Source organism: Orcinus orca, chromosome 4 (genome assembly GCF_937001465.1).
Source record: "Orcinus orca chromosome 4, mOrcOrc1.1, whole genome shotgun sequence".
NCBI lineage: Eukaryota > Metazoa > Chordata > Mammalia > Artiodactyla > Delphinidae > Orcinus > Orcinus orca.
The window spans coordinates 149,809,469-149,826,034 of NC_064562.1; the positions used below are offsets into that span (position 1 = coordinate 149,809,469).

At 41.8% G+C, this 16,566-nt stretch overlaps 1 pseudogene; it reads right to left on the reverse strand.

The window, feature by feature from the left end:
- The window catches only part of LOC101286086 (60S ribosomal protein L32-like), a 79,121-nt pseudogene extending 62,865 nt beyond the window's left edge, over positions 1–16,256 (reverse strand).
- Positions 16,257–16,566: the final 310 nt, after the last annotated feature.

The following is a 16,566-nucleotide window of genomic DNA, read 5'->3' on the forward strand; positions in this document are numbered from 1 at the left end:
AGATGTTGCCCACTGGGGTTTAAAGGCACAGGATAAATAAACCAAACATAAGTAAGATGCTAAATGACAAGATGACAAAACTCTGCTCCTCTAGATTTCGATTACTGAGACATTTCTTAAGGGATAATAAAAAGAGAAAAATGCAGGTCATCTGGGAATTTTTAGAGCTGTGTTGCTATTGCTTGTTTCATAAAGTGGAAAGGGCAACTAGAGGTGAGGCAATTTGCGCCTGTTCACGACAAATAAGGAAGAAACCATCAGGAATCTCGAGGTGAAGGGCACTTGGGAGCACGACCTGATTCCATTTGCTATGCTGAGAGGAAGCTGATTTGTGCAACTTCTTACAGATACACAAAAGAGGGAAAAGGTGAAGCCATAAGAGAGAATTCTACCCTGAAAGTTAAAACTCACAAGGGAAAGATCTGTGAAGCAAAATTACACTGTGAAATGTCACTCTCTAAAGGGCTGAAAAAGAAGTGTGATAAATGTTATTACTCTGTAGTGCCATAATAGTGCTGAGGACTCAATCACTGCTCTGATTTTTTGCTCAACCAGTACAAGAAGGCAGTTATAGGAAAACAGACCCTGTTCCAAAATGCTTTCAGGTTAAAAGCTGCAGGGAGAAAGGCAAAATGGGAAAACCACTAATACAGCCATCACGCTCATAAATAACTTTGGATCATCAGTGTCTAGTTGCCCTCTGGGGTTTAAAGGCACCATAAGATCAGGATAAGCAAAGAATGAATAGAGTTAAAGGTCAGAAAGGTCCAGAGAAAGTCCACTCGAGAACCAAAGGAAAACCAGCCTAAACCAATCTTTAAGACTGATTTTCTTAATGATCTCAGCAAAACAGTCACAAGAAACCCCCTAATGTCATTCCAAGATCAAGCAAGTGTGTCTAAGACTGGAGAACAGCTGCGCTTCTAATCTGGGATACAGATAAAAGAGTATCTAAACAGTTAGAAATTAACAGCCACAGGGGATGATGCCCAGATATGTGATCACAAAAGCTTGTACAAAATGTGTGCATGCGTGCGTGGATATTAAGATATATATATTTGTGTGTGTATATTTATATATCACGTCATGTAATCATGAATCCTAGTTTCATTGCAAAAGAGACAGATTTCGATGAATTGAAAGTGTCATTTTAAACCTTTTTCTCATGTTTCATTTTGACCTTTGAAATGGGTCAACATTACACTTATATAATATAAAGCTATATTACCCAAGTTGTGCTAAAGTCTTCCCAGGCTACAACCACCCTGATGACATCCTCCATGAGGAGCCAGTAAATAAGAATCTGAGGACACCATGAAAGAGAAGAGCAGAAAAGGGCCAAGAATCCAAAGAAGGAGTTTGCTCCCCAAACTCTGCTTGTGTGCTTCAAAAAAGAATGTTCTTGGGCTTCCCTGGTGGAGCAGTGGTTGAGAGTCCGCCTGCCGATGCAGGGGACACGGGTTTGAGCCCTGTTCTGGGAAGTTCCCACATGCTGTGGAGCGGCTAGGCCCATGTGCCACAACTATTAAGCCTGCGCTCTAGAGCCTGCAAGCCACGGCTACTGAGCCCACGTGCCACAGCTACTGAAGCCTGCATGTTTAGAGCCCGTGCTCTGCAACAGAGAAGCCACTGCAATGAGAAGCCCGCGCACCACAACAAAGAGTGGCCCCCACTCGCTGCAAGTAGAGAAAGCCCGCGCACAGCAACGAAGACCCAGCACAGCCATAAATAAATAAATAAATAAATAAATATTTTTTTAAAAAAAAGACAAATGTAGTCAAATCACCTATATCCATAATAACTAGTTGAGGAATACACAAAACAAAAATACATAAAATATGATGTCAAAAATAGTAAACATGGGGGTGGAGAATAAAAATGTAGGGTGGTTAGAATGTGTTTGAACTTAAAATATCATCAACTTAAAATAATTAGATATAGATATATGTTGTTATTATGAACCTCATAGTAATGGCTAACCAAAAACTTATAATAGATACATGCACAAAAAAAAGAGAAAGGAATCCAAAGATAACACTAAAAATAATCATCATATCACAAGGTAAGAGAGAAAAGAAGAAAGGAAGCAAACTACAAAAACAACCAGAAAACAATTAACAAAGTGGCAATAAGTACATACCTATCAATAATTACTTTAAATGTACATGGACTAAATACTCCAATAAAAAGATATAGGCTGAACAGATTTAAAAAAACAAGACAGGGCTTCCCTGGTGGCTCAGTGGTTGAGAGTCCACCTGCCAACGCAGGGGACACAGGTTTGTGCCCCGGTCTGCGAAGACCTCACATGCTGCAGAGCAGCTGAGCCCATGAGCCATGGTTGCTGAGCCTGCGCGTCTGGAGCCTGTGCTCCGCAACGGGAGAAGCCACAACAGTGAGAGGCCCGCATACCGCAAAAAAAAAAAAAAAAAAAAAAAGACATATATATGCTACCTACAAGAGACTCACTTCAGATCTAAAGACACACACATACTGAAAGTGAGAGGGTGGAAAAGGTATTCCATGCAAATGGAAACAAAGAGAAAGCTAGAATAGCAATACTTATATCAGACAGAGGCTTTAAAACAAAGAGTGTAACAAGAGACAATGAAGGATATTACATAAGGTAAAGGAATCAATCAATCAAGAAGATAACAATTGAAAATATATATGCTCTCAACATATGAGCACCTAAATACATAAAGCAAATATTAACAAACATAAAGGGAGAAATTGACAGTAACACAATAATAGTAGAGGACTTTAACACCTCACTTACATCAATGGACAGATCAGTCAGAACAAAAAAATTAATAAAGAAACACTGGTCTTAAACAACAAATTATACCAGATGGATTTAATAGATACATTTAATCTAAAACATTCTATCCAAAAACAGCAGAATACACATTCTTTTCAAGAGCACATGGAACATTCTCTAGGACAGAACACATGCTGGGCCACAAAACAAGTCTCAGTATAATTTTAAGAAGATTGAAATCATTTCAAGCATCTTTTCTGACTATACCAGCATAAGACTAGAAATCAACTATGAGGGGAAAAAACTGCAAAAACACAAGAACATGGAGGCTAAACAATATGCTACTAAACAACCAGTGGGTCATTGAAGAAATCAAAGAGGAAATAAAAAACTACTAGAGAGCTTCCCTGGTGGCGCAGTGGTTGAGAATCTGCCTGCTAATGCAGGGGACACGGGTTTGAGCCCTGGCCTGGGACGATCCCACATGCCACAGAGCAACTGGGCCCTTGAGCCAGAATTGCTGAGCCTATGCGTCTGGAGCCTGTGCTCCGCAACAAGAGAGGCCACAATAGTGAGGAGCCCGTGCACCACAATGAAGAGTGGCCCCCACTTGCCACAACTAGGAAAACCCTCGCACAGAGACAAAGACCCAACACAGCCATAAATAAATAAATAAAAGAGTAGTTTGAACAGTTAAAAAAAAAAAATTACTGGAGACAAATGAAAATGGAAACACAACAATCCAAAATCTATGAGGCACAGCAAAAGCAGTTCTAAGAGGGAAGTTTATAGCAATACAAGCCTACCTCAGGAAACAAGAGAAATCTCAAACAAACAATCTAACACTTAAACCTAAAGGAACTAGAAAAAGAACCAACAAAACCCAAAGTTAGTAGAAGGAAAGAAATCATAAAGATCAGAGCAGAAATACATGAAATAGAGACTTAAAAAACAATAGAAAAGATCAATGAAACTAAGAGCTGGTTCTTTGAAATGATAAATAAAATTGGAAACCTTGAGCCAGATTCATCAAGGAAAAAAAAAAGAGAGAGAGAGCCCAAATAAATAAAATCAGGAATGAAAAAGAAGTTACAATGGACAGCACAGAAATACAAAAAATCATAGGAGACCAGTATGAACAACTATATGCTGATAAATGGATAGGCTAAAGGAAATGGATAAATTCCTAGAAACGTACAATCTCCCAAGACTTAATCAGGAAGAAATAGAAAATATTAACAGACCAATTAATGGTAATGAAATTGAATTAGTAATTTAAAAAACTGACAACAAGGGCTTCCCTGGTGGCACAGTGGTTAAGAATCTGCCTGCCAATGCAGGGGACATGGGTTCGAACTCTTGTCCAGGAAGATCCCACATGCCGCAGAGCAACTAAGCCCATGTGCGACAACTACTTAGCCTGCACTCTAGAGCCTGTGAGTCACAACTACTGAGCCCGCATGCCACAACTACTGAAACCTGAGCACCTAGAGCCTGTGCTCCACAACAAGAGAAGCCACCACAGTGAGAAGCCCACGCACCACAACAAAGAGTAGCCCCCGCTCGCTGCAGCTAGAGAAAGCCCGTGCACAGCAAAGAAGACCCAACAGAGCCAAAATAAATAAATATTTTTTTAAATTAATTTAAAAAAAAAAACTCACCACAAACAAAATTCCAGGACCAGATGGCTTCACAGATGAATTCTACCAAACTTTTCAAGAAAAGTTAACACCTATCCTTCTCAAACTATTGCAAAAAAACTGCGAGGAAGGAACACTTCCAAACTCATTCAGCATCAGGTCAGCATCACCCTGATACAAAAACCAGACAAAGACATCACAAAAAGAAAAAATTACAGGCCAATATCACTGATGAACATAGATGCAAAAATCGTCAACAAAATATTAGCAAATTGAATTCAACAATATAGTGAAAGGATCATACACCATGATTAAATGGGATTTATTCTAGGGACGCAAGGATGGTTCAGTATCCACAAATCAATCTATGTGATACACCACAGTTACAAAATTGAATAAAAATTATATGATCATCTCAATAGATGCAGGAAAAAACAAACTTTTGACAAAATTCAACATCCATTTATGATAAAAACTCTCAACAACATGGGTATAAAGGCAAGATACCTCAACATAAGAAAGGCCATATATGATAAACTTACATCCGACATCATACTCAATAGTGAAAAGGTGAAAGCATTTCCTCTGAGATCAGGAACAAGACAAGGATATCCACTCTCACTATTTTTATTTAACATAGTACTGGAAGTCCTACCCACAGCAATCAGACAAGAAAAAGAAATTAAAGGAATCCAAATTGGGGAGGAAGAAGTAAAACTGTCACTGTTTGCAGATGACATGATACTTCATACAGAAAATCCTAAAGATGACACACACACCACCAAAAAAACTTTTAGAACTAACAAATGAATGCAGTAAAGTTGCAGGATACAAAATTAATATACAGAAATCTGTTGCATTTCTATATACTAACAATGAACTATCAAAAAGAGAAATTAAGAAAACAATCGCATTCATAATTGTATCAAAAATAATAAAATACCTAGGAATAAACCTAACCAAGGAGGTAAAAGACTTGTACTCAGAAAAACTATAAGACACTGATGAAAGAAATTGAAGACAACACAAACAAATGGAAAGATATACCATGTACATGGATTAGAAGAATTAAATATTATTAAAATGACTACACTACCTCAAGAAAACTAAAGATTCAGTGCAATCTCTATCAAAATACCAATGACATTTTTCATAGAACTAGAACAAATAATCCTAAAATTTGTATGGAAACAAAAAAGACCTCAAATAGCTAAAACAATCTTCAGAAAGAAAAGCAAAGATAGAGGTATCACGCTCCCTGATTTCAAACTATACTACAAAGTTACAGTAATCAAAACAATATGGTACTGGCACAAAAACAGACACATAGATCAGTGGAATGGAATACAGAGCCCAGAAATAAACCCACACTTATATGGTCAATTGATCTATGACAAAGGAGACAAGAATATACAATAGGAAAAAGACAGCTTCTTCAGTAAGTGGTGTTGGGAAAATTAAACAGCTGCCATGCAAAAGAATCACATTGGACTATTTTCTTGCACCATATACAAAAATAAACTCAAAATGGATTAAAGACTTAAATGTAAGACCTGAAACCACAAAACTCCTAGAAAAAAACACAGGCAGTATACTCTCTGACATCAGCCTTAGTAATATTTTTTTGGATCTGTCTCCTCAGGCAAGGAAAACAAAAGCAAAAATAAACAAATATGACTATGTCGAACTAAAAAGCTTTTGCACAACTAAGGAAACTATCAACAAAACAAAAAGGCCGCCTACTGAATAGAAGATGTACAGATGGCCAACAGGCACATGAAAAGATGTTCAACATCACTAAACGTCAGGGAAATGCAAATCAAAACCATGAGATAGGGCTTCCCTGGTGGCGCAGTGGTTGGGAATCCACCTGCCTATGCAGGGGACACAGGTTCGAGCCTTGGTCCAGAAGGATCCCACATGCCACGGAGCAACAAAGCCAATGCATCACAACTGCTGAGCCTGCGCTCTAGAGCCCATGTGCCACAACTACTGAAGCCTGCACATCTAGAGCCCGTGCTCCACAACAAGAGAAGCCACTGCGATGAGAAGCCCACGCACTGCAAGGAAGAGTAGCCCCGGCTCTACAACTAGAGAAAGCCCACGTGCAGCAAGAAAGACCCAACACAGCCAAAAACAAAATAAAATAAATAAAATAATTTTTTTTAAAAACACGAGATACCACCTCACACCTGTCAGAATGGCTATCTTCAAAAAGACAATAAATAACAAGAGTTGGCAAGGATGTGGAGAAAAGGGAACCCTTGCACTGTTGGTGGGATTGTAAATTGGTGTAGCCATTATAGAAAACAGAATGGAGGTTCCTCAAAAAATTAAAAATAGAACTGCCATATGATCCAGTAATGTCACTTCTGGGTATTTACACAAAGAAAACCAAAACTCTAATTTGAAAAGATATGTGCACTCCAATGTTCACTGCAGCATTATTTATAATGTCCAAGATATAGAAGCAAAGTAAGTGTCCATTAACAGACAAATGGATAAGGAAGATATGCATATATGTGTGTATGTGTATATATATGTATGTATACATATATATACATACATATATATACGCATACACACACACATATATATGTATATACATATATATGCAATGGAATATTACTCAGCCATTTAAAAATGAAATCTAGCCATTTGCAATAGTAAGCATGGATCAAAAGAGTATTAGGCTAAGTGAAATAAGTCACACAGGGAAGTACAAATACTGCGTGATCTCAATTAAATGTGGAATCTGAAAAGCAAAACAAACAAAGCAAAATGAAAACAGAGTCATAGATACAGAGAACAAGCAGGTGGTTGCCAGAAAGGAGGGAGGTCCGGGGGAGGGTGAAATAGGTGAAGGGGATTAAGAGGTACAAACTCCAGGTATATAATAAATAAGCCTCAGGAATATAATATACAACACAAGAAACATGGTCAATAATATTATAATAATTTTATATGGGGACAGACTAGACTTATCATGGGGATCATTTCATAATGTATGCAACTGTCAAATCATTATGTAGTTCACACCTGAAACTAACACAATATTGTATTTCAACTGCATTTCAATTGAAAAAAAGAATTTAGCTTCACTATGAAAGAAAGAAAGATTGAGTTGATGCTCTAGGTTAATGAGACAAGAAACAGGACAATTATATAAAACACATGAGCCTGGTTTGGATCTGGACCAAAGATTATTTTTTTGTCGTACTATAAAGGACATATGAAGGCAATTGACAAAATCTGAATAAAGTCCATAGATTTAATCGTGTTGTCAGTTTAATTCTTCATTTTCGTAACTGTATTGTGAGTAAGTACATCCTCAGTATAGTCCCTGCAGCATTTAAGCATAAAGGGGCATCTACTTTGTCTTCCACTTTTTCTCAATTGGGTCAGAAAAAAACACAGATATATAGATAGAAAGAGAGAGAGAATGAGAGCCAATGAGGTAAAAATGTTAACATTTGCGCAATCTTTATACTATTCTTGCAACTTTTCTATAAATCTGAAATTATTTCAAAATAAAGTTTTTTAAAAGTCAGAAGAAAGGAAGAAAGGAGTGGGGGAAGGAAATTTGTCTTCTCTTCTACTCCTTTCTTACAGAGGAGGATCTGGTCATCTTCTCTGTTTTGTTTGTTTAGTTGGTTTTATTCATTCACACAGTTTGCCCTTGTAGGGAAATCTGATCTATCTTCAGAAGGAAAAGCAAGTTTTCACAAATACTTGAGACTAATTTAGCTAATAAACATCTCAAGGTATGTCAAGAGCAAATATTTGATAGCAATATTTACTAACAGGTCAGAAGATTGAAGGAGTTTGGACAAAGTCAGAATAAGTCAGCAGTAAGACTGAAAACAGAAACCAAGTTTCCTAGCAGCTCATTTAGTATGATTTTTTTAAGCCAAAATTGTGTGATGCAGCAGCTATTCTACAGTGGAAAATTGCCCCTGGGAAGCTACAAGAGTTCATCAAAGGCAGAGGTTCAGAGTCGTCTGTCTGCTGTGGTGAGACACCGGTCATATTGCTATGCACCCCATAAATCACAAATAATAATATCCCGAGACATTGTCTCCTGTATTAAAAGATAAGAACTCTGTTTTTGTTTCTAGAACCATCGCTCTCTTTCTCTGCTTCACACGGCTCATGTAATTCAGAAGATAGACTTCATTCAAAGAATGAAAGATAGGTTAAGTCTGAATCTCAGTGCTTCTCTTCATCAATTCAGCAAGCTGCAGAACGTTATCTGCCTTGTAAGTACTCAGCTCCCTCTAACAAGATGAATTTCTTTCCTAAAACAGGTTTGTACCTAGGGCTTCACCACCAGCGGTGTCAGCACCACTCTGAGAAGAAGATGTGTTGCTATAAGAAGCCCAAATATGGGCTTTATAGATTGCGGGTAGACCTCATCTTTGGAGAAAAAGAGATACCTAGATAGTACTCATAAATAATGGGTCTTAGCAGAAAAAAAGAGACAATGATAAGGAAGCATTCTCCAGGAATCCCAGCAGGATCGGAGAGGCAGGCTCCAAAGTCATCACCCAACTAGAGATGGTTTCAGAGGCTTTCTACAGGCAGCAGTGTCACAAACTAAAACCTTTCCACCCCAAGTGCAGTCCATACACCAGCAGCTTCAGCACTGCCCGGGAGCTTGTTAGAAATGCAAAATCTCACGCCCCTCCACCGATATGCTGAACTGGTATCTGCGTTTTCTCAAGATCCCCAGGAGATTTGTACGCACATTGGAGTTTGAGGAGCACTGGACTAGAGGAATTATGCAATAGACGGCTTGAGCCTAGGAGAAGCAGAAGAAAAACATATGCGCGTGCGCGCGCGCGCACACACACACATGCACGCTGCTCTGAGGCAAATGGGACCACAGAAGGAGATCCCTGCTCTAGTCTGAACTACCGACACACTGGCATCCAGCGCTCTGCCATCCCATCCCTCCACCCCACCATTCATCCGTCCCACCCATGGGTCTTGGACCCATGACCTGCATTCACCCTAAGGGAGTCTAAGCACACGCTGAGCAGCCTCATGGCCACTTATCTCACAAAGATGATCATATGACTTTCATCTTTCATCCTATTAATGTGATGAATCACACTTACTGAGCTGCACGTGTGGAACCATCTCTGCATCTCAAGGGTGAACCCCACTCGACCATGGTGTATAATCCCTTTAATGTGCTGTTGAATGCAGTTTTGTTGAGAACTTTTTCATCCATATTCATCAGAGATATTGGCCTGTAGTTTCCTTTTCTTACAGTCCAACTGTTCTATTTTAGTAATCTGGGAGACTAAAGGAAATAAATGGAAATAAATCCATTTATCGAGTGACTACTGTGTACCAAGCCATGTCTTGGGCACTGTACCAATATCATCTCACTTAATGCTTCTAACAACCATGCAAAGGTAATAGCATTAGCTCCAATTTACAAATTAAAAATCTGAAACTTTGCCCAAGATCACACAATAAGAAAATGTTTAAGTTAGGATCCCGCTCTAGATTCCAAGTTCTGTTCCTTCTCCTGTACCACAAGGATACAGAAACCGAGATTTTTTATTTATTTATTTATTTATTTTCTGGCTGTGTTGGGTCTTTGTTGCTGTGCACAAGCTTTCTCTAGTTGCGGCGAGTGGGGGCTGCTCTTTGTAGCAGTGCACGGGCTTTTCATTGCGGTGGCTTCTCTTGTTGCAGAGCACAGGCTCTAGAGCGCAGGCTCAGTAGTTGTGGTGCATGGGCTTAGTTGCTCTGCGGCGTGTGGGATCTTCCCAGACTGGGGCTCAAACCCGTGTTCCCTGCATTGGCAGGAGGATTCTTAACCACTGCACCACCAGGGAAGCCCCCAGAAACTGAGACTTTTAATCTTCTTATTTCTTAAAGGGAAAAAAAGCCAATTCTGTACAACTCCACTTCCACAGGAAACTAGATTCTGTCCACGGCAGGGTATCTAGTTTCAGCAAGGCCAGAAATTGTTCATGAGTTGTTATTGGAGACGGGGAGAAAATGATGAAATGTGATGGACTCTTTGTCTGACAGCCTTCTAAGCACCTCTAGAGGTCAACCAAGCCAACTTCGTCCCAGATCACGCACTTCCCTTAAGGCATTGGCTTGAATGGCGGCCTGAGGAGAAATCCACTTCCATTAGCAGCTACCCATTCCATTTAAACATTTCACCTCAAATGGAGTCAAAGAGGCTCCAATTTTTCCTCAGAAGCCGTACAGGAGATTCCATACCCCTCCCTTCAACAGCCTTTTAAGAATTGAAGACAAAAAATAGGACACACCCAAAAGTAGAATTTCTCTTTTGCCATTAAATACACTCGGTCTTTGATCTCTTCCTCATGTAACAGGATTTTCAATCCCTTTTCCATCCTGGTTCCGCCCCCAGGCACACATCACGCCCCACCTTCCGACAAGCACCGAAACGTAGCCCATCTCGCAATTATGGCTGCCGCGAGGCTGAGGCAGTGTCACCTTCTCCCTTTAGTTTCGCCCCATCTCTCTCCTTCCATCCTGATTTTATCCAGCCCCTCACACACAGGCCGATCCAAAATGTCATCCAGCCCCCGAGGGGCAACGCTGTGATAACTACGCAAATCTCCAAAGGGGTTCGTCAACCCACACACCTACCCGCCTCCGTTCTGAAGTGGCGATGTGATCAATCAGGCCGGTTTCGTGTTCCACAGCTCACACAGTACGGAGAAAAGGTTAATGACACCGGCTGTTCCTGCTGGAGAAGCAACTCAACTGGACAGCAGCCTTCGCAACAACAGGAAAGGAACACTTCACTTTTAGTCATCCTGTAAGAAAAGGAAAAAAAAATACATACATACACACATACATACATATATATATATATATATATATATATACACACACACACACATATATATATGAGGTTTTTTACCTTATATACAGATGAAATAAAAAGCCATTTGCCCGAAGGCTATAGCAGGACTTACGCTCCACTGGCTTAAGTCAAAACTAGGATTCCTCTTCTCACTCAGTGGCTAAGCGTTTCGCAGACACCAAAGGCAATGAAGGCAGATACTCGACTGAAAGTCTAAACTCAGCCCCTGTGGTTTGCACATTGGGACTTTCAAACCAACTCAATGTAAATGGACAGACTCACATTGGACAGGAAAGTCCCCTCCACGCCATCCATCATGGGCTCCCAGCGGCACTGCTTAATTTTCTGCCCACCAGACTCAGGGAGTGTAGGCTAGCTACATTTCTCTCTCTCTCTCATTCATTCTCTCTCTCGTTCAGATTCTCTCTCTCTCTCTCTCTCTCTCTCTCAGTCCCTGCCTGCCCCTCATTCCTGTTTCAAGAACAAGTAAAAGCCAGCCTCTCCATTAAAAAACTCACATCCACCCCTTGCATGGGAAGAACCATGAGCTGTTAAGACCTGGTCTGGTCAGCTTTACATACAGTGGCCAGGTCGCCTCTTTCCCTCACCATCCTCAGAAGGACACAGCCTAGGGACTTCCCTGGCGGTCCAGTGGCTAAGACTCCGCACTCCCAATGCAGGGGGCCTGGGTTCGATCCCTGGTCAGGGAACTAGATCCCACATGCTGCAACGAGGATCCCATGGGCAGCAACGAAGATCCTGAGTGCTGCAACTAAGACCTGGCACAGCCAAATAAATATTAAAAAAAAAAAAAAAAAAAAGAAGGACACAGCCTCTCTATCCTCCTTATTTCTATTTACCGAGGCCCACTCAGATTTCCACACTGTTCCTTACACATTTTTTTCCTAAATTAGATTTCCCATCACCAGCTTTATTTACATAGGAACAGCTGAGTGGTTTGGAATTTGGACCTTAGAGAACTCAGTTTAGAGCAACGGTTTTCCATCCGTCTCCTGCAGGGACCTAGGGTATCTCTGGAACCTCCTCAAGGGCCAAAGCATCGGCCCCCAGATGGACTTTGGACCCCTTCACCTTTCTAACTTTTGTATATAGGAATTCTATGTGGGATTTTTCTTTGATAGGAATACTCTTCCACGCAAAAGAGAAAGAAAAAAGCAACATGCCTACAAGGAATCGTATTCCTTTCCTCACTTATCACCCTATAAACCATGAGAGATACACACAGAAGGACGTGTGCCTTCCCCACTCTGCCATGAAACAGAAAGAGCTAAGAAAAGCCTTCGCGTTGGACAGTAAAAAGCCACACAACAGGCAGTACGTTCTGCTTCAGTGTATCCCAGTGCTTAGAATGCACGATCCCAGACAACCGGAATCACGCAGGCCAGCCCTTCATTATTCAGATGTGAAAATGGAAACTCACAGAGGTTAATGGCTTGTTTTATTAACTCAGAAGCAAGTCACTACCACAGTTTTTTCACACATAGGAGACATTCCGTGTTTAAAGAATAAATGTTTATATAATGTATCTGATTCCTTCCAGCAAAGAGTTCAGGTGGTTTTCTAAGAGACATAAAACCAAAAAAGAATGGTATTTAATAGGAGTGAGAAAAAAAAAAAAAAAAAAAGAGTGGCTGTGATTAGAGTTTTCCTTGTCTTAAACTCAAACTCCAAGAATTTGCTCTTTGCTGCGACAAGTACTTCAGACTCTGAAAATTTACAGTCATTGCACTTTTCTAAGCTGTCCTAAATTTTGAGTGATGAACAATTTCCTACCGAGAACTTTAAATAACTAGCGAGAGGCCAATGAGGACTTACAGGCAAGGAGGTGTCTGTGAGGGCCATGTGTTATATTTAGGTGCATTCTGCCTTGATTTCATGAAAATTTGTTTGCCCTTCTCTCAAGACCAGAGCCTTGCTACTTGCATTTGCTGTAAGACATAGAAGCAGGCTGTGATGAAGAGCTCGCCAAGCCGAGGGCCTAATGGGCCACATAGGTTGGCACGTGTTGGGACGGACTTGACTTTTGGGGGCATGTGCCTTACAGGATGAGGCTACTGTCTCGATTCTCCAAGGTTCGCCTGTGGACCAGTGGGACCAGCATCCCCGGGAGCTTGTTAGACATGCGGAATCTCTGATCCCTCCCCAGACCCACTGAATCAGAATCTGCATTTTACCAAGACCTCCAGGTGATCTGAACGCACAGTGGGAAGGGGCACATCAATGAGAGATGGTTGGGAGGGAGGTGATGGTGGTTTCGGTTTTGTTTGGTTGGTTGTTTTTCTAGTTTTTTGTTGCTGTTGTCCCTGTTGTTTGCTTGCTCTTATCCAGTGAAAATCAAATGGGAGAAAGGTGCTTTCTGAGTCAACTGGATTAGCCATACCTTGGCACACACTGACAAAGGGATTCATCCCCCCTGGGGGCCATCGTTGTTCTTGAGGATTGACTTTGTTGTAGAGAAAACTTTTGTTTCCAGAGGCGCAGGCCACACAGCACGGAGTAGAAATATGGCGATTATCCAGTTCATTTACTTGCTGTACACAGTTAGACAAACCAATGCAGGTTGTAAGAAAAACATTCGGAGGGGCCTGAATTATCCAGGTTCACTGTCACTGCTAACATTGTTCCAAGGCACTGGATCACAGTCAGACTTGCCCATCGTTTTGTGCTTTTAAACGTAGTGCCAGGGGAAGCTGCAGCAGCAGACTCAGAAGGGAAGGGGCAGGTGGAGGTAACCCCTGGACCCAGGCGGCATCTGATGAGGGTGACATTAGGCTTGGCAGAGGTCAGGCTGCACCGTCTGCAAAACACTTATCACATGGAAGGCAGGGCAGCCTGCCAAAATACAGACACGGGGACCAACCAAAGGATAATTGCTCTCCATCCCGTACAGAGAGCAAAGACAGAGATGTCGGCAAAACACATCGCCTGGCTGGGAAGCAGCACACACAGGACTGCAGGGTAGAGTGGGATAAGAAAGGGAAGGTCTTTGAAAAGGCCAGATTTGTTGAAAACAGGCAGGGCAGGCCAGCTGGAAGACATGTCAGTCAGGGACCAGACTCTCCGCTCAGAGGTATTTCTGTCACTTGTCCATGACAGCTTCTCAAAACTAAACAGAGGGAAAAATTACAGCTAGATTTCCACCAGGCATGGTGTATATCGTGATTGCAATTTAGACAGAGGTGAGATTAACCAGTGTTTGTTCAGCCCCTCCTAAGCGCCAGGTCTCTTTTCAGCCTCGCCAGTGTCTTACAAATGTGGCTATTTGTAGAGGAGGGGTTTAACCAAGGGACAACCACCTTTTTTTTTGGCCATGACTCGCGGCTTGCAGGATCTTTGTTCCCTGACCAGGGATAAAACCCGTGCCCCCTGCAATGAAAGCACGGAATCCTAAGCACTGAACCACTAGGGAAGTCCCAGGTTCACCATCCTTAAGGGGCTCTCGTTTGGGCTCTAGGGATCCCTGAATTTCCTTAAATTGTATGAAATTTTGTGCATCTATCTTTTTTTTTCCCTGGGAGCAGAGACCATCACTTTCATCAGATTCTCCAACAGATCCATGACCAAACGATTAAGAATTACAGTTGGCCGGACAAACTATGAAGGATGAAGGAGCTAAGATCAGTGGAATATTCTCTACCTGGCCTTGTACTTGGTGGCATCATTTAATGCGCCTACAAACCCTAAGGTAAGTGGCATTATCCCCACTTTACAGTTAAGGGAAAGTAAGGCTAAAAACGGACGAGAAGCCTTACCAGGTAAACACACCTAGTAACTGTGAGACCTGGAACATAAACTCAGACTTATCTGGAACAAAATCCATGCTTTTCTATGATACTATGCTTCTTTTTTTTCTTTTTTTTTTTGCGGTATGTGGGCCTCTCACTGCTGTGGCCTCTCCCGTTGTGGAGCACAGGCTCCGGACGCGCAGGCTCAGCGGCCATGGCTCACGGGCCCAGCCGCTCCGCGGCATGTGGGATCTTCCCGGACTGGGACACGAACCCATGTCCCCTGCATCGGCAGGCGGACTCTCAACCACTGCGCCACCAGGAAAGCCCGATCCTATGCTTCTTAAGTGTTTTATGGGGATGGGGCAGGAAGGGGGATAAGCATTGGTAAAGGCAGGCACCAAGGAAGATCAACGTGGCATTTTTAGCTGCTCTTGGAGAATGAGTTAAGTAAGGGACATGGTAAGAGGCAGAGCAGTGAGAAGGCATAAAACATTGAGGGAGGACGGCACCCTCCCTCCTATTCGATCGGGAGCTTCCTAAAGGCTCGAGAACCTAGGAACAGTCACAAGACCGAGTGCCTCCAGGTGTTAAATGTCTGGCCCATTTAGTTTGAAACTTCCTGTCACCTACAGAGGAATGGATAAAGATGTGGTACATATATACAATGGAATATTACTCAGCCATAAAAAAGGAACATTTACAGAGACATGGACGATCCTAGAGACTGCCATACAGAGTGAAGTCACACAGAGAAAGACAAATATGTACTATCGCTTATATGTGGAATCTAGAAAAATGGTACAGATGAACTTATCTGCAAAGCAGAAATAGAGTCACAGATGTAGAGAACAAGCTTACGGTTACCAAGGGGGGATGGGGGGATGGGATGAATTGAGAGATTGGGATTGACACATACACACTATTGTGCATCAAATAGATAATTAATGAGAACCTATTGTATAGCACAGGGAACGTCACGTAATGTTCTGTGTTGACCTAAATGAGAAGGAAATCTAAAAAAGAGTGGTTATATGTATACGTATAACCGATTCACTTTTCTGTACAGCAGAAACTAACACAACATTGTAAAGCAACTATCCTCCAAGATAAATAAATAAATATCCCGTCACCCAAACCCCAGCGCACGCAGCCAGAGGATAACCACGCCTACCAGAGACCCGGATAACCACGCCTACCAGAGACCCTGATGTAAAGCCCAGGAGCCGCTTAATGTCCGGCATCGATTCAAACAAGTGCATTTTGTTTATTTCTAATGCGTCTTGAGCCCAGAGAGCAGGTTTAGCACAGGTCAGGAAGAAGCCAAGAGCTTTACCGGGGGCCGCTGGAGCCCACACAGCAACATGCAGCCTCTCTGGAAGTAAAAGATGGTCCGTTACGTGTGCAGCTTTAATGCATCTCTGTTCCCCCAAGACGCTCCTGTCACAATCTAAATAACATCCAGAGACTAAAATATTCCGTGCGTACCCTCACCACATTTAATCAGGCTTTCAGATGCCCACTGACTCTGCGGCGAGCTCCTGCTGCCTTCTG